This window comes from Musca domestica, unplaced genomic scaffold (genome assembly GCF_030504385.1).
Source record: "Musca domestica strain aabys unplaced genomic scaffold, Musca_domestica.polishedcontigs.V.1.1 4, whole genome shotgun sequence".
Taxonomy (NCBI): domain Eukaryota; kingdom Metazoa; phylum Arthropoda; class Insecta; order Diptera; family Muscidae; genus Musca; species Musca domestica.
This window is the reverse complement of record NW_026712328.1, coordinates 31,875,473-31,894,979: the sequence shown is the minus strand read 5'-3', so window position 1 is coordinate 31,894,979 and position 19,507 is coordinate 31,875,473.

The following is a 19,507-nucleotide window of genomic DNA, read 5'->3' as shown; positions in this document are numbered from 1 at the left end:
TAGAGATGGATTTTCAATTGAATGTAGTTCAAATAAGCCCATAATTAAACATAAGGCAATACCATATGAACCACGGAAGGGTTTTTATTTATTTTCATTTGCTTAAGAGAAAATATCAAAGTCGGTCGGGATCGAATATAATCAGCACTCTGGTTATGTTCAAATATAGAATAAAAAGTCTAAACCGATTTCTATAAAATTTTAGGGATATTTCTAGGATTTTTACTGAATGAAAGCAAAAAATGTCGCAAATAGCATCAAATTTTAGAATAAATGCAGATTTGTTCAAATTGGTCACCTTTGGCACGAATTATGGCCTTCAAACGGTCAATGAAACAGTCACACGCTGCCTGAATGTTGCTCTGCTGTATTTTGGTTCATTCCCGGCGAATCGCTTGCTTGAGGTGATCGACACTTTGGTATTTTTTAGTGCCAACCTTGCTTTCCAAAATACTCCGGACACAATAGTCCAACGGATTGGTATCCGGAGATTTTGATGGTCATTGTGAGCTGGAAATAAAGCGAGGAGCCTCATTTTGTAACCATTCTTGGGTGGCGCGTGCTGAGTCCTGTTGGAATGTTCAAGATCTGCGGCCAAACTTTTTGCGTGCCAAGGCTTTAATACACCCTCCAGAATATTTTCGCGATAATATTCGGCATTTATTTTGATGCCATGGTTGATTAATACGAGCGGAGAGCGACCATCGGCTGTTGTGGCGGCCGTCACCATCACCTTGGCCGGCGCTTGAGGTCTGGCCTGACCTCTTTGGCAAGTAAACACGATCATTTTGTTTGTTTAGAAACTGATTTTAGACACATTTTTCAACGAATTTTCCCATCAATGATATTCGGTGTTAGCAATAAGTCCTAACTTTTCTGTCAGATATTGGTGTATGTTGGAGAAATATAAGGCTTCTATAGAATTTTGAGCCACATTATTTTAAGGACTTTTTATACCCTCTACCTTGGAAAGGAAGGTATACAGGGTTGCCCATATTCGACGGACCCATCTGGCAACGCCATAACTTTTGACAGAGATGTCACATCGCTTAATGACATACCGCGTTTGAAGCGTCAGTCCAAGCAGATTTTTACCATGAACCAATATACGCCACACGAGCGCTCTGAAATAGTTGAAATTTACAAGAAGTCAATTGTGAAAACTCAACGTGCTTTTAAAACATTAAAAAATGTGAGAAGTGCGCCTTCTAAGAACACCATTAAGCGTTTATACGAAAAATTTTCGACTTGTAAGGCTCTTTCTAATCCGAAGAGGCTATATAAAAGTCGACCAAGGCGATCGGCCGAGAATATCGCTGCCGTACGAGCCAATGTTGAGAGGTCCCCAAGAACATCCCAAAAACGCCGTTCGCCGTGTAGTTCGTAATGAGTACTAGATGCGGTGGCTGATATATGGGTCAACGTTTTGTTATAGCCCCCATATAACGGTAACTTCCGATATTCGGTGCTTTGATTATTTTTCCACATTCTTTCACGAATTTGTATAAAAATTGGTATTTGTAGTTCCTATAGGGCATATATAACGATACCCACTGATATTCGGTATTTTGATAAATCTACTCACATTTACTCACGAAAGTGTTTCGAATTTGGTATTTCAGAAGATTTGGCAGATGATCCTTGAAGTATAAAATTTTCTATAGAGGTTTCCGTTTTGGTATGGCCCCCATATAACGGCCTAACCCACATTAACAGCATTATCCAAACTGTCTTACTGGTATTTGTAGTTTAAAGTGGGGCACGTTTGAATTCAGATACTTTTATAAAAGGGTATTAAAAGTTTGACCCGGCCGAACTTAATGTTTTTACTTGTTTTTTTTTTTAATTTTATTTAGGATTTTTTTTATTTTAATTTTTGTTGTATAAGGGATATAACATACATAACATACACAAAAAGCGAAAATTACCAAATTACCCGAAAATTGTGAGTGCTAAATCGAAAACTCTTGCAACCAAATCTCTGAATATAGTTTATATACATTTATCTCGAACAAACTGTGTTTTTGTGTAAGTATATCATAGCGCTTTATTGGAGATAAGAACATGTGATTTTCTTCGTTGCTTCATCTCCTCTTACTTTTATAGAAATGGCATGGACAATGTTTTGCATTTTTGCTATCAGTGTTAGAGTGGACAAACTACTACTCAATGAAAACAAAGATCTTGTTTTCACAAAAACGACCCTGTTATAGGACATAATTCCATAGAATATTTGACATATATGTACATATATTTTACATATTAAAATAAGTTTTTATTTATGAATATTTTTAAAAACAAATATTTTAATTATTATTATGTTATTATGTCTTTAAAATTATGCAAGATTTTTAAATTCCATAGGTGGAAATCTGTCTCTGAAGCCATGATTTACAGCATTTGCAGTTTCTGCACATAAAGTGTAAAAGCCAAACGATGACCAAAGAAATAGGAAACGAAAAACTTACTAGCCAATGTTGGCCGAAAGAAACTCTTTTTAAATTGCACTTCTGTCCACATCAAAACTTTCACAATGATGCTCACATGGGTGCAGGTCCACGTTTTAGTATAGACCCTGGATATGGGTAGTGGTGTAGGGTATTATTTAGTCGGCCCTGGATATATGTGTGCCTGACCCCAGAAGCCTTTCACCATCGTTCGTTAGTTTCAAAGCCGCCGATGGAATATTTTTTCCGTAATTCGGACATCTATACCCAATGAAACCGCAATTCGATATTGTACTCGTATTTTCGAAATCAATTGAGATATAAAATTCTCAAATATCTCTAATAGTGTAACAAATTCTCCAATACTAAGCAATTTAGGAAACCATAAGAAAAAATACTTTGTCCCAAGGGAAACGCATGACAACAACTGACTTAAGTGCAACATAAATAACATGGACATAACAGAAAAAAGCAGACACAAATAGTATGAGTTATGGAAAATAGTTTGGGTTATCAAAATAAAAGTATTGACCACTCTTCGCCATTTGTACTTGTCTATATTATGTGGGTTGTAAAATAATACAGTCTAGAGAGACCATTATTGCAGAATGACAGTTCTTTGTTTTCTAAAGAAAATATTATTTATATGGTGTCACTTTTCAATAACCACAAAAACGAAACCATTTGCAATCAATAACTTTCTATGTTGTGAGGGGTAGGAGGCTGCTAAAATTCAACATTAGTGTAAACCAGCAGTGGAATTCTCTAACTCATTTTTTGAGTTACCGACAAAAGTCGGTAAAATTAAAATGCTTATAATTTCGGTAAATAACGAAATTTATCGGTAAGTTAGGAACGAACTCAAAGTAGTCACTAAGACCTACCGATAGATACCAGTGTTTTCAACCTTAACTTATTTTTTATATTAAATTTTTGGTTTTCAAAGTTAACGATTTTTGTCGGAAACTCAAAAAAGGAGTTAGAGAATCGCACTACAGATTTGCTTTGTTAAAACTATGTATGCTTAAAACATGTGAAAAGTATTGAAAAATTATATTATTGTAAAATTAGTTATCTTTATATCCCTAGAATTTGGGGCTTGGCCATATATAACATCTGTGGCTGAAAAGTTCAAAATACCAAATATCGGTAGGAACAGATGTTTGGTATCTCTATATAAACCAGTAATAGCGAACTCCATTTTCAGTTCTAATTTTCTACATGAGATATTACTTTCAACACACAGACATAGATTGCTTAATCAGTTTTGTATTTTATTCTGATCAGCTTTTTTTGGAGTCCGTAACAAATATTTTGATGTTTTCCAAACGGGGCGAAAAATTGGATATAGTATCTCTTTTATGGTGGGATTTATAAAAATTGTTACTATCACTTTGATAACTTGATGTTTAATCAATCAAGAGATATTTGGGAAACCACTAATATTTTCAGATTTGATCGGTACTTTTCTAATCTAAAAGCGATAATATTTATGTACATTTCATACTCATGTTTAACATTTTCCTAAAAAGTATATTTTTTATAGAAAGTGAAAGGTGTATGTGTCTTTAATGCAAAGACTTTTGATATCGGTCCGTCACAACTACAAAAGGTAAAATATTTGACACATTCAAATATATCTGCCAATATTACAGCTTGTGTGAATATTGAATATATGAATTAACGTAACCATAGATTGTATTTTAAAACCCTTAAATTCATCTAAAATTAATGGAACCCAATGGTAATGCCAAACTATGCACATCGTATTATTTGGATCAGAAGTGAAAATAAAACAAGTAAGCAAAGGCTAAAGTCGTGCAGGACCGACCATGCGATACCCTACAACACTACAATATGTTAGAAGCCCCCTTATGTCCAAATCCATTTTGGAAGGTTTCGCTTTTGAAATTATGTCACGGAACACTTCCAAAATATAACCCTTAACATTTGACCAGTGACATTTACCCAGTATTTACGCACTCCGTCGTGCTGTTAGTTGATGTGGTCCTTTTTACGGCTAAATAAAATCCAATGATCATCCAAAATGCTAGAATTCTTCACTGTCCATAACTCTCTTCTCAGGCGTTAATTGTGTGATTAGGAATTTTTGTCTGTTTTTGGTTCATTTGAACCCCTAAATATTTTGCCACCATCTCCAAAGGCAAGAGGTCCCTCTGTATCTCTCAATTTAGACTCATCTATATGATTTGCTTGTCTACGATATATGCCTATATACGTCAACGAACTCAGCATAAAAAGCCAGAAGTTCGCCTTTTGTGTATTTTGGATATTGCCTGTAAGTTATTTTCAGCGTTTCGATAGAATGGAAATGTTGGTGTTTTTCGCACAAAAGTAGTGGTCCATTCTACCCGCTGTCCGAAACTCTAACTTCATGTGAGATTTCGTATCCTTTGGTTTCTATTTGTAATAAAGTTAAAAATTGGCTGCAAAATCAGGAACGTTTTTAGTTGTTGGTCGATATCAACCCTTAACTATATTGCGGACATCTTTGAAAACCTATCCCTTCTGAGCCTAACCCTTTTAAACATTTTAGTGAAGATTGGACGATGATTGCAATCTACAACACTATGTGTTGGGGGTATTATAAGTTTGATTGGGCCAAAAATTATGTAACACCACGAAATATTGGTTTCCCATATAGGAAAGTATATATGGATCATCCTAGCTCGCCGAGCTGAGTCGATCTAGCTATGTATGTCCGTCCGTCCGTCTGTCCGTCTGTCCGTCTGTCCATGTTAATTTGTAATCACTCTACAGGTCGCAATTATGACCCGATCTTCACGAAATTTGGAATGGAGGTCGGGGTTGGGCCAGAATAGAACCCTATTACTTTTTGAGATGATCGCCAAATGTTTAGGGGTTGAAATGGACCAAATACTGAAAAAATGTCGGATTTTGCAGTAGCTATACAGGTCGCAATTATAAACCAATCGACGCGGAATTTCGCATGTAGCTAGAGTTCAGGACGGGGAAGAAGCCTACCAATTTGGGTGGTCATCGGATAATATTTAGCGGGTAAAATAGACCATATCTTTTGTGTTGAAAAAATTCAAAATTTTTCATTAAACCGCGAATATTTTAAATCCCGGCGAAATCCCAAAGCCATGACAAGGTTACTTCTGACCTTTACATTGATGTTAACATCCAACAAATCGGATATATAGCAAAATATGTGCGATATATATGTTTATCAAAGAAGATATTCTTGAACAAGTAAGCAAAGGCTACAGTCGAGCGGGGCCGACCGTTGAATACCCTACAACACTATAATAAACCATACAGTTTATATAGGCGAAGTACTCGACAGAATTCCACAAGATATTGTGACAAATAATTAAAGAAAACCATCAGGTTTCGTTCTCTAATTTTCGAAAAATAACAACTTAAACTAATTTGCTCATTTCCAATTTATTGGCAGATGTTGCACTTAAATGGTCTACCTAGATCTGGAACCAATATTTCCCAAAGACCTATAATCTCTCAGAAGTGGCAAAAGATTAACATTTATTATTGGTTTTTGACTGAAACGCATCTATATGAGATACAGACATTTGACTATATTCTTCAACGAAATCTGCGTTAACGAAACAGTCAGAAGTGCGTCTTTCCTGTATTTGTGAATTCTCCAAAAAGTCTCTGGAATGGACATTTTCGTATTTTGTCTACAAAAGTTGGCAAACTATTTCACACATTGAATATTTTTGGATGGCCATCCAAAACTGCTTGGCTTTTGCAATGTCCAGTAACCCCCATTCAAATGTGCGTGAGGATCGGGCGATAATTACGACCTGCTGACAAATTTGCAGGTTTTTGGTCCATTTCAACCCCTAAATATATGGCGATCATCTCCAAAAAGAGTAGGCTTCTATTCTGACCCTCATCTTATCCGCATGCAAAATTTCGTAAGGATCGGGCCATAAATGCGATCCGTATATGATATCCTGATATCCCAAAAACTTAGTTTTGTTAGCTGTAGGAATATTACCAAATGTTTAATTCAAAATGAAAATATGCCAAAAATATGACAAAATTGAAAAAATATGAGAAAATTTTACAAAATCAATATTTTCATCTTTAGAGAGATATTTTTATGCGATTTTTTTAGACGTTTTTTCCTTTCTGCCAAGAGGCCATTCTGAATTAATGAGAACTGTCGAAATCAGTTCAGCCGTTCTCGACATATAAGAGATCTTTCAAGCATATCTTCTTTGATAGACATATATATCGCACATATTTTGCTATATATCCGATTTGTTGGATGTTAACATCAATGTAAAGATCAGAAGTAACCTTGTCATGGCTTTATGATTTCGCCGGGATTTAAAATATTCGCGGTTTGATGAAAAATTTTGAATTTTTTCAATACAAAAGATATGGTCTATTTTACCCGCTAAATATTATCCGATGACCACCCAAATTGGTAGGCTTCTTCCCCTCCCTAAACTCCAGCTACATGCGAAATTCCGCGTCGATTGGTCTATAATTGCGACCAGTATAGCTACTGCAAAATCCGACATTTTTTCAGTATTTGGTCCATTTCAACCCCTAAACATTTGGCGATCATCTCCAAAAGCAATAGGGTTCTATTCTGGTCCAAGCCCCACCTACATTCTAAATTTCGTGAAGATCGGACCATAATTGCGACCTGTAGAGTGATTACAAATTAACATGGACAGACGGACAGACGGACAGACGGACAGACGGACGGACGGACATACATAGCTAGATCGACTCAGCTCGGCGAGCTAGGAAGATCCATATATACTTTCCTATATGGGAAATCAATATTTCGAGGTGTTACATAAATTCTGGCCCAATCAAACTTATAATACCCCCAACACATAGTGTTGTAGGGTATAAAAATCTCTTATATGTCGAGAACGGCTGAACTGATTTCGACAGTTCTCATTAATTCAGAATGGCCTCTTGGCAGGAAACAAAAAACGTCTAAAAAAATCGCATAAAAATATCTCTCTAAAGATGAAAATATTGATTTTGTAAAATTTTCTCATATTTTTTCAATTTTGTCATATTTTTGGCATATTTTCATTTTGAATTAAACATTTGGTAATATTTCTACAGCTAACAAAACTAAGTAGTTATGACATCAGAATATCATATACAGATCGCATTTATGGCCCGATCCTTACGAAATTTTGCATGTAGATAACATGAGGGTCAGAATAGAAGCCTACTCTTTTTGGAGATGATCGCCATATATTTAGGGGTTGGAATGGACCAAAAAACTGCAAAATTGTCGGCAGGTCGTAATTATCGCCCGATCCTCACGCGCATTTGAATGGAGGTTACCGGACATTGCAAAAGCCAAATAGTTTTGGATGGCCATCCAAAAATATTCAATGTGTGAAATAGTTTGCCAACTTTTGTAGACAAAATACGAAAATATCCATTCCAGTGACTTTTTGGAGAATTCGCAAATACAGGAATGACGCACTTCTTACTATTTCGTTAAGGCTGATTTCTTTGAAGAATATAGTCAAATGTCTGTATCTCATATATATGCGTTTTAGTCAAAAACCAATAATAAATGTTAATCTTTTGCCACTTCTGAGGATTATAGGTCTTTGGGAAATATTGGTTCCAGATCTAGGAAGACCATTTACGTGCAACATCTATCTATAAATTGGAAATGAGCAAATTAGTTTAAGTTGCTATTATTCGAAAATTAGAGAACGAAACTTGATGGTTTTCTTTTATAATTTGTCACAATATCTTGTGGAATTCTTTCGAGTATCTCGCCTATATAAACTGTATCGTTTATTATAGTGTTGTAGGGTATTCAACGGTCGGCCCCGCTCGACTGTAGCCTTTGCTTACTTGTTTTATAGTAGATTTTATTCCTTTATGCAAAGAGGGCATTCCGAATTGACAAAATTTGTCAAAATCGGTCGAGCCATTCTTGAGATATAAGCATGCTAGCTAGGATGTGTATACACATTGTACATATTTCGTTGTATATATCCAATATATTTACTATCGGCATCTACGTAATGGTCAGAATTGACATGTTCGTCTATTTGTGATTAAATATATTCGCGGTTTAATGGAAAATTTGACTTTTATATAACACAAATATTATGGTCTATTTAACCCGCTAAATATTACCCGATGACCATCAAACTTGGAAGACTTCTGCCCAGCCCTAAGCTCTAGTCCCATGCTAACTTCGCTTCGATTGGCCTATAATTTTTTAGTTTTTGGTCCATTTCAACCCCTAAATATTATGCCATCGTCTCCAGAAGCAAAAGCTTCTATTCTGGCTTTAGCCCCACCTCGATTCTAAATTTCGTGAAGATCGGTCCATAATTGCGACCTGTAGAGTGATTACAATTTAACATAGACAGACGGACGGATCTGCGAAATTGGGAATGTGGAAAACAACATTTCGAGGTGTTACATAATTTTTGGCCCAATCAAACTTATAATACCCCCAACACATAGTGGTAGAGAAAATGAAATTAAGCCAATGGAAGAATACTCCAGACTTAAGAAATCATTCTTTTCCACTTCAAAACCAGTAAAGAAAGTCTTAAAGTCGGGCGGGGCCGACTTTATGATACCCTACACCACTTTGCTAATTTAGTAGAGCTCCGTATAACAATTAAAAGTTTTTATGGGAGAATTCAATCATACACGCTATGATTATAATTATAATTTAAAGTTCAAAGGACTAAATATGCCGAAGCATTTGTATCTTTTAAATCCCCAAATATTGTTGTTACAGAGTGCATATCACGGCTGCGGAGGACAAAAATAACAAATCGGATGAACAATATATATGGGAGCTATAGCTACATCTGAACCGATATCGATCAAATTTGGCATACTCATTTTCAGGTCCAATCTGATCGTACGTGCAAAATTCCACACTATTCGGACTGATATTACACGTTTGGTGCAAATCGGACGAAGATATATATGGGAGCTATATCTAAATTTTTACCGATTATCTCCAATTTCAATAGGGTTCGTCCTTGGGCTAAACAAATGATTTGTGCAAAATTTCATCTGGATAGGACAATAAATGCGAACTGTACTTTGTTAACAAAAATACATGGACAGACGGACAGACGGACGGACGGACGGACATGCATAAATCGACTCAGAATGTGATTCTATGCAGATCATCAAAAGGAACTATGGGTCTATCTCGTTTCCTTTTGCCTGTTACAAACAAATGCACAAAGACATAATACCCTGACCACCTTGTGGTGTAGGGTATAAATATATACTTTTAGGAGGTGTTTTAAATGAAATGATATGATTTAATTAAATATTTATTTAAAAATGCAATAATAGAAGAAACCTCTAATTTGATAAAAAATCATTATGCGAATCGGTTCTAATATGTCGAATGAGCGGCGATATCTCTAAAAATCTAGTTAATTTCTTAACTACAAACTTTAGTACTTAAAGTAAAATGGCTGGGCCTATATGACAAATAGGCGTTAGCGATCTTCTCTTTTCTGGAACAAAATATCTATTCAAATAAACTAAAATGACTTGAAATTCAGAACAATAACCACACATGGATGTATTTAAATCCAGAAGGAACCTTAATCCAATACATTAGTATTTTTTTTCTGAATGACCTTGGGGCATGTTGTGATTTATAAGTGAAATAATATTTCATATCCACTCACTCACTCACCCACTTGCTTGCTTGCTTTTTTGTTTTTCCAACATCCATCCATCTATTCGTCTGTCTGTCAGAGTGGTAGTCTGATTTGCCGTTGTTGTTGTTGCAATTTTTTGTCACTTTGTCCCTTGCCTTTATGAATGTTTTTATTTTGTTTCTCAAAGGCGAATGAAAGGGAAGAAAAACAAACGAACCGACGAACGAACATACAAATAGACAAACTACTAGAAATGCATGCATGTAGCTTTAAAACCCATATTTGTAACTGTATAACGGTACTCATACATGTGTACCCTCTTAGGTTTTATCCATCCGATTCACAAAGAGAATATAGTGTATTAAAGAGGCACTTCTTCGTTGTATAGTTGTGACATTGTTAAGTGTACATTTTAAAGAAATGAATGGAGGAACGAATGGCAACCAACGAAAGAACGCCTTTCAAAGATGAACAGCAGCAACAACAACAACGAAATACACTACCAACGAAAGAGGATGCAAAAGTGAGTGAGTGGGTGGGTGAGTGACTGAGTGAATGATAAGTATGGAACTGTGTGAACACAAAAAGAAACCTATGAAAGCGGGTAGGCGAATAACAAACACTTTTCCATAAGCCAACAAAAAAATGCATGTCCACACACACACAAAAAGAAAGAGGACAATGTTTGTGGAAATGTAATAAATCTCATTAAAACGTTCCACAATTTATCACAAGTCTCCGCAACAAAATATGAGAAATACTCTGTCGTATTTTGATATGTCAGAGAAATACAAAACTATTGCTCGGCAAACAAAATGCAACATATCTTAATTTGCTAACATATTCGTCATATTGTTGAGGAAGCACTTTGAATATTCATATTTTTTCTATTTTCCAAAAAAATTCAAAATTGACTTGGCAATTTTTATACTTATATTATTACTAGCTGGCCCGGTCCGCGTTGCCGGCCCGTAGTTTTTGTCTATTATGCATATTTGTCAAAGCATAATTATTCACAGATATGACTGATATAAGTGTTCCCGTACTGGTCGATTAAAAGTGTTTTAAAATACCTGTACCCATATTTAAGCCGTGAGCTTCAAAGGTGTGGATGTGCTATACAAATCTATTAAAAAGTATATATCAATCTTATCCCCATGTAAGGGATCAAATTAATTTTTAGTATGGTAAAAATCGTAGCAAAATCTTCCAGTGAAATGAGCAGTAATTTGGAATTTGCTGCATTTTGTACACCTCATAATTGAGCGCTGAATGAATTAAGAATAGCCAAAGTTAATTACTTTTTTAAGCCATTAGCACCTCAGATTGTCCATTAGCGTTCTTATAAGTCCCCCTAACCATGTCGGTCTGTTTGTCCGCCAAAAAGTGGACTTGAGGGGGTACTATTATATGGAAAAAATTCTAAAATTTGTAGATATGTTCATATTTTTGTGTAAGTTTTCACCCCCCAAATACACATTTTTAGCCAAATCCTTTGAAATATGGTAAAATCAGGAGATACTTTTACATGGGCACTACTCCGAGACATCGACCTACATTGAAAACATTCTTCTAGCCCTTTAATCCAATATGACAAATAGAGACCAAATCAAAATTTAACAGAACAACATAGCATGTCAAACTGAAAAACATTCCGCGTGATTTAAATGAGTAAAAATAGTTTTATCCACCATATTATCATATAGATGTATTTCCCAAATCTACGTTTCCAACCAATATTCTCTTGAGAGTTACAAATTCAATAGAATACAAAATTTTCTTTTCTGACCACACATTATATGTGAAAGTGGACTTGGGGATACTCCAATGTGGGGACTTTACTTAAATAAATTCCTATGTGGCAATTATCTGTATGATGGTTCCCTAACCCCTTAGAGACAAAGATGCCAAATAAGGGCCAAAATATGAAAAAAGTGGCCAAGACCCCAAAAATAGCTTAAATCATATGATGGTTATATAAATATAAAATCGGGTTGTACCCTTATCCGTGAGTTATGATCGATATCATGACCTGCAAAAGTGATTTAAGGTATCTTGAATGTTTGGGAAGAATTCCTGGAAGGATAGAAATCCTTTTCTTACTAAAAGTCCCATTCGCTCTATTATTTTGCTCCCTTTAAATTTGGTATTTTACTGATTGTACTTCCAAAGAATTTTGCATTTTGAGCTCTCATTGGACGGATTATTGTCACATGAAAGAAGTAGGTCCACGCTTTGAAATGAGCTCCATTAGGCTTTTTCTGTCATTTTTGGTTGTTTAAATGTGTTCGCAAATACAAATTAAAAAAAAAATGACAAAAGAAGAATAGCAAATTGAAAAAATCTTCAACTTGTTCGCTGATTTATTACAGCAAATGTTTAAAGACCCTTACTATTTTTTTAAAATTCGATTCCACTGAAAATCTTTTCGATTTTTTCCCGATTTGAGAATTTTTGCAATGAGATCTCTTTTTCGTGATTTTTTAGCGAATTTGAAAAAGTAATTATCTTTTAATTAATAATTATCTTTCTTTTGGTGTGACCGCGTTAAATTATTTCGATATCATCTATTCCGTTTCGCCACCATATAATTCGGTATTACACTTCCATGTAACCGCCATCAATTTCAGTTCTCAAGAAATCAAGTCAATTAAATAAATTGGTTTTAATATTCGAATTCAAAAATAAAAAATAAACAAGTAAGCAAAGGCTACAGTCGAGCGGGGCCGACCGTTGAATACCCTACAACACTATAATAAACCATACAGTTTATATAGGCGAAGTACTCGACAGAATTCCACAAGATATTGTGACAAATAATTAAAGAAAACCATCAGGTTTCGTTCTCTAATTTTCGAAAAATAACAACTTAAACTAATTTGCTCATTTCCAATTTATTGGCAGATGTTGCACTTAAATGGTCTACCTAGATCTGGAACCAATATTTCCCAAAGACCTATAATCTCTCAGAAGTGGCAAAAGATTAACATTTATTATTGGTTTTTGACTGAAACGCATCTATATGAGATACAGACATTTGACTATATTCTTCAACGAAATCTGCGTTAACGAAACAGTCAGAAGTGCGTCTTTCCTGTATTTGTGAATTCTCCAAAAAGTCTCTGGAATGGACATTTTCGTATTTTGTCTACAAAAGTTGGCAAACTATTTCACACATTGAATATTTTTGGATGGCCATCCAAAACTGCTTGGCTTTTGCAATGTCCAGTAACCCCCATTCAAATGTGCGTGAGGATCGGGCGATAATTACGACCTGCTGACAAATTTGCAGGTTTTTGGTCCATTTCAACCCCTAAATATATGGCGATCATCTCCAAAAAGAGTAGGCTTCTATTCTGACCCTCATCTTATCCGCATGCAAAATTTCGTAAGGATCGGGCCATAAATGCGATCCGTATATGATATCCTGATATCCCAAAAACTTAGTTTTGTTAGCTGTAGGAATATTACCAAATGTTTAATTCAAAATGAAAATATGCCAAAAATATGACAAAATTGAAAAAATATGAGAAAATTTTACAAAATCAATATTTTCATCTTTAGAGAGATATTTTTATGCGATTTTTTTAGACGTTTTTTTCCTTTCTGCCAAGAGGCCATTCTGAATTAATGAGAACTGTCGAAATCAGTTCAGCCGTTCTCGACATATAAGAGATCTTTCAAGCATATCTTCTTTGATAGACATATATATCGCACATATTTTGCTATATATCCGATTTGTTGGATGTTAACATCAATGTAAAGATCAGAAGTAACCTTGTCATGGCTTTATGATTTCGCCGGGATTTAAAATATTCGCGGTTTGATGAAAAATTTTGAATTTTTTCAATACAAAAGATATGGTCTATTTTACCCGCTAAATATTATCCGATGACCACCCAAATTGGTAGGCTTCTTCCCCTCCCTAAACTCCAGCTACATGCGAAATTCCGCGTCGATTGGTCTATAATTGCGACCAGTATAGCTACTGCAAAATCCGACATTTTTTCAGTATTTGGTCCATTTCAACCCCTAAACATTTGGCGATCATCTCCAAAAGCAATAGGGTTCTATTCTGGTCCAAGCCCCACCTACATTCTAAATTTCGTGAAGATCGGACCATAATTGCGACCTGTAGAGTGATTACAAATTAACATGGACAGACGGACAGACGGACAGACGGACAGACGGACGAACGGACATACATAGCTAGATCGACTCAGCTCGGCGAGCTAGGAAGATCCATATATACTTTCCTATATGGGAAATCAATATTTCGAGGTGTTACATAAATTCTGGCCCAATCAAACTTATAATACCCCCAACACATAGTGTTGTAGGGTATAAAAACACTACAAATGTACATTAGAAAAAAGCCAGTCAAAATAGGAAAAAATCATGCAAAATAAAACATTACTATTGTACATTTGAAAAGTCAAAATGAAAATGTTAATATATCACATTTTTACGCGATTTTTTTGGATATTATCCTTTTCGGAGAGGAGACAACTCCTAATTTGTGTGAATTGTTAAAATCAGTCCAGCGGTTCTTAAGTTATAAGCGTAGTAACTAACACAACTTACATTTATATATATAGATAAGTTCGATTGGGCTAAAAATTATGTAACACCTCGAAATATTGGTTTCCCACATAAGAAAGTATATCTTCCTATCTTGCCGAGCTGAGTCGATAAAGCTATGTATGTCTGTCCGTCCGTTTTAATATGCAATCACTCTACAGGTTGCAATTATGGCCCGATCTTTACAAAATTTAGAATAGAGGTGGGACTAGAAGAAGACTAGAAGCCTATTGCATTTGAAGATAATCGTTGAAAGGGATCAAAAACTGGAATTTTTTCTTATTTTGCAGTTGCTCTACAGGTCGCAATTATGGATCAATCGAAGACAAAAGTTAGCATGAGGCTAGAGCTTAGGGCTGGCAAATTTAGAACCAATTTTCCATTAAACCGCGAAAATTTTTAATACCGGCGAAATTACAAATAGACGAAATGGTAAATTCTGACCATTATGTAGATGCCGATAGTAAATACATCGGATTTTTAGCGAAATATATACAATGTATATATCTCAAGAATGGCTGGACAGATTTTAACACATTTTGTCAATTCAGAATGCCATCTTGGCGTAAATATGAATTCAGAATGCCAACTTTCCAATAATGATGTTAATATAGATTTTGTAGTGTTTTGTGTATTTTTTTTATTTTTTCATATTTTTTATCAATTTGACTTATAATACTGAAGTTTAACTAGCTGGCCCGGTCCGCGTTGCCGGCCCGTAGTTTTTGTCTATTATGCATATTTGTCAAGGCATAATTATTCACAGATATGACTGATATAAGTGTTCACGTACTGGTCCATTAAAAGTGTTTTAAAATACCTATACCCATATTTAAGCCGTGGGGTCCAATATTTAAACCGTGGGCTTCAAATATGTGCATGTGCTATATAAATTATTTAAAAGTATATATCAATGTTATCCCATGTAAGGGATCAAATCAATTTTTCGTAGCAAATTTTCCAGACAAATGAGCAGTAATTTGGAATTTACTGTATTCTATACACCTCAAAATTGAGGGCTGAATGATTTAAGTATATCCAAAGTAAATTACTTTTTTTAAACCCATTCGCACCTCAGATGGTGCATTAGAGTCCTCATATGTCCCCCTAACCATGTCGGTCTGTTTGCCCGCCAAAAGGTGGACTTGAAGGGGTACTATTGCATGGAAAAAATTCTAACATTTGTAGATATGTTGAAAATTTTGTGTAAGATTTTTACCCCCCAAATACACATTTTTGGCCAAATCCTTTGAAATATGGTAAAATTAGGAGGTACCACTACTGCGACATACAACACCGACATACATTGAAAACTTTCTTCACCCCCTATAATCCAAGATGACAAATAGAGGCCAAATTAAAAATATAGCAGAACAACATAGCATGTCAAACTGAAAAAAATTCACGTGATTTATGTAAGTAAAACTAGAATGATGTCAGAATAGTCAAATATAATTACTATTTTACACCCATTACCGTAAGATGGGAATTAATTTTATTTGCCATTTAAATTGTAAGTTTGAGACCCCATAAAATCCATATTTTTCATCATAGTATAATTCAATGACGATACATCAAATATTCGGTCTCGTGTTACTTTCTTATATTTGTAATTTGTTCATGTTTTCACAATTGATTTCATATAGATGTACATCCCAAATCTACGTCCCAACCAATATTCTCTTGGGGGTCACAAATTAAATAGAATACAACATTTTCTTTTCTGGCCACACATTAGATATAAAAATGGACTTTTTTAGCAAAATCAATTGATGAATGTGGTCAAGACCAATACGGGCCCTACTCCGAAAATTTTATGCGAAAAGGTTCTGTACCCCGTTAGAAACAAAGATGCCAAATAAGGGCCAAAAATAGAAAAAAGTGGCGAAGATCCCAAAAATAGCTTAAATCATACGATGGTTTTATAAATAAGCAAGAAGTAGGTCCACGCTTTGAAATGAGCCCCATTAGGCTTTTTCGGTCATTATACCCTACACCACAAGGTGGTCAGGGTATTATGTCTTTGTGCATTTGTTTGTAACAGGCAAAAGGAAACGAGATAGACCCATAGTTCCTTTTGATGATCTGCATAGAATCACATTCTGAATCCGTCCATCCGTCTGTCCGTCCGTCTGTCTGTCCGTCCGTCTGTCTGTCTGTCCGTCTTTCTGTCTGTCCGTCTGTCCATGTATTTTTGTAAACAAAGTACAGGTCGCATTTATTGCCCGATCGAGATGAAACAGATCATTTGTTTGGCCCAAGGACGAACTCTATTGAAATTGGAAATAATCGGTCAAAATTTAGAAATAGTTCCCATATATATCTTCGTCCGATTTGCCTTTTATTGCCCGAATTGTATGGAATTTATATACACTATATACATATACACCCAAATTAGGCCTGAAAATAAGAATGCCAAATTTGATCGAAATCGGTTCAGATATAGCTATATCTCCCATATATATTGTTCGTCCGATTTGTTATTTTTGCCCTCCGCAGCCGTAATATGCACTCTGCAACAACAATATTTGTGGAAATATATCAAATACAGCTCAGAAATACATTTGCTAAATTTTATCGAGATCAGTTCAGATTTGGATATAGCTCCCATATATAACTTCGTCCGATTTACCTTTGATTGTGCACCAAACGTCTAATATTTGTCTATATGGTGTGGAATTTGGCACTTACGACCGAATTGAGTCTAGAAGCTAGAATGCCAAATTTGGTGAAATTCGGTTCAGATATAGCTATAGCTCTCATATATATTGTGCATCTGATTTGTTGTATTTGTTACCCACAGCCTTAATATGCACTCGGTAACAACGATATTCAGGGAAATTTATCAAATACAGCTTAGAAATATCTTTGCCAAATTTTATCGAGATCGGTTCAGATTTGGATATAGCTCTCATATATATCTTTATCTGATTTCAAATTAATTTCGCACCAAATGGGCAAAACAAGTCCGAATTTAAAAGATACAAATGCTTCGGCGTATTTAGTCCTTTGAATTTTAAATTATAATTAGAATCATAGTAGCGTGTATGATTGAATTCTCCCATAAAAACTTTTAATTATTAAGTGGAGCTCAACTAAATTAGCAAAGTGGTGTAGGGTATCATAAAATCGGCCCCGCCCGACTTTAGGACTTTCTTTACTGGTTTTACTTTAATTTGTAATTCCGTTTGTAACTCCTCGATATAACCATTTTATACCCCGCAAATTATATTTGTACATAGTTCATCAACATCAAATCCCATATGGATTTAGGAATATCTGCTAGCCATATAAAGGTACCGCCAGATTTGTCGTGTTTCAGTCATAGCTTTGAGACGAACTTACACATTTGCAGTGTCCAGTATGTAAGAAATATACTACACTTATATGCATGAGTTATCCCAATAGATTGCATGTATGTTAAATCACCATGATTTAAAAACTATTTTTCGCTCTTCTATATCTCTAGTTATTCGTCTCTTAATCTACTGCGTCGATATTGTTATATCACCAATTTTTGAAATACCTTTTCATATGATTTTCTGTACCTTATTTTGGGTAGAAAATGTTTTTTCCTAAATCTCTACCCAAAATCTATCGCAATTCAATTATAAACGAAAGACAAACGTTTTTAATTTTTTTCAAATATCCTGTGAATCTTATTTTCAAAAGTCAAAAATACAATGAAAAACTACCTCCAGTAAAACGCATCCATTCCTTTATTTTTATTACCAACAAAATTGCAAATGAATTACCTTCTCTGTCAACATTTCCTCGAGACATACGCAGTTGAAGCATAATTATGAGAAACAAAAGCTTTGCGTAATTTAATTCCATATCCTGAGGACACTTCATTTTTACCGTTTGCAATTGTTTTGTGTTTTGCATTTCGTAAACTGGCAACTCAATTTCCAGTTCTTTTTTATGATTTCTTCTACCAAGCCAGTGGAAAAGACGGTTAAAAATGAAGAAAACATTTCGACATTTGTCATATTGTATTTGCGAAAAAGAAAATTAATAAATAAATGCATTTTGAACAAAGTTGTTGTTCCACGATTATATTATTGTTATGTCCATTTGAAAGGCTCCCTGTGACTTATTTTTTGCGGGTTTTCCTCTCCTTATTTTATTTATTTTTTGTTCAATGTGTGGAATCCGATATTTTTGTTGCGCCAAAGGATACTTTGTACAAAAAAAGAAAATTCATTTTAATCGCAATGATGTTCGGATAGCATTTCAAATGAAATCAAAGGGAATAAAAATACGTTTTTTATAGTCGACGACTTCAAAGGTACAAATAATCATTTCACAAGACCTCTGATAAATTTGTAATATAGGAATTCTTTGAGGTGGAAAGCACACCTCATAGTTAAAAATTTTAAAAATATATTATTGAAATTCAGTGCGAAACATATAAGATACCATATTTCATTCAATGTTCTTTAATAGATTGTTAATATCACCCTTGAGCTAAATTGATTGTTGAACCGATTTAAAACGCTTTGAAAATGAAATATCTAAGACGGTAAAGTTCCCTTAAAGAAAGAACATATCATACCTTATACAACTGTGAAGGTAGCTAACTGCAACAAGAAAATAAACATTTATACTGGGAATTTATTTGGAGTAGGTCATAGCATATATATGATCGTTTGTGATTACGTGTTACGGCTTCAGAGCATTTTAAATTTTAAATTGGATGGAACCAAGCTATATCTATATATCGGTTTCAAATTTGCAAATAAAACTTTATGAATCGTAATAACTTTGCAGCTGAACCAGTTCGAAAATACTTTATTCTTATTCGAGTTCTGCACA